Genomic DNA, 751 nt, shown 5'->3' on the forward strand with positions numbered 1-751 from the left:
AAGTTTATGTATAAATTGAATATTTTCCAATTGCAGAAATGGCATTTTAAGTTAATAAATATCATAATGAAATGAAAAATGTTTAATAAATTACCGATAGATGGCTGCATTTAACATTATATTATTAGAACACTAAACAAGTCTTTCCCAACTCCAAAGCTTCTGCGCCCGGTAGATCTTTTGAATATTTCACCGCACCCCGGTAACATTAGTTACTTTCACAGTTTTTCTGGCTTTCTAAGAAGTTAACTCACTGAACGTTGTGACATGCGCACTTAGACCCGCCTGTCGAGAAAGGGTTATGTTTAACTGTCGCAGACAAATAAAATGGTGAAAGTTACTGATAAATTATTTTTTTAGTTTTGGTGAAATATTCGTACAACATTTCGCGCCCCTGAGGTTGGGAAACACTTATTAAATCATTAACACTGACACTGATTTAATATTTTCAGTAGAACAAGTTGAAAGCTAAAATTCCAACATCAGATTGAAAAAAGTTACTAATATATAAAGTCCTTTACTATTTTTGTTAGCATAAAAAAAGTTTAAAAAACGAAAGAAGAGCAGACTTATGAAATGAAAAACTACCGTACAATAAATGCAATGATAAGAATGGTTAGGTTTTTACTATACTGCTGTCTTTGGACCCTGTCACTTTCTTTGACTTCTATTAAATAAATCAAAACGATTTCTCTGAAAACCAACACCCGATATATATAATGGCTGGAGACGGCTTGAATGGGTAATGAAG

The sequence above is a fragment of the Limulus polyphemus genome, unplaced genomic scaffold, assembly GCF_000517525.1.
Source record: "Limulus polyphemus unplaced genomic scaffold, Limulus_polyphemus-2.1.2 Scaffold8443, whole genome shotgun sequence".
Lineage (NCBI taxonomy): Eukaryota > Metazoa > Arthropoda > Merostomata > Xiphosura > Limulidae > Limulus > Limulus polyphemus.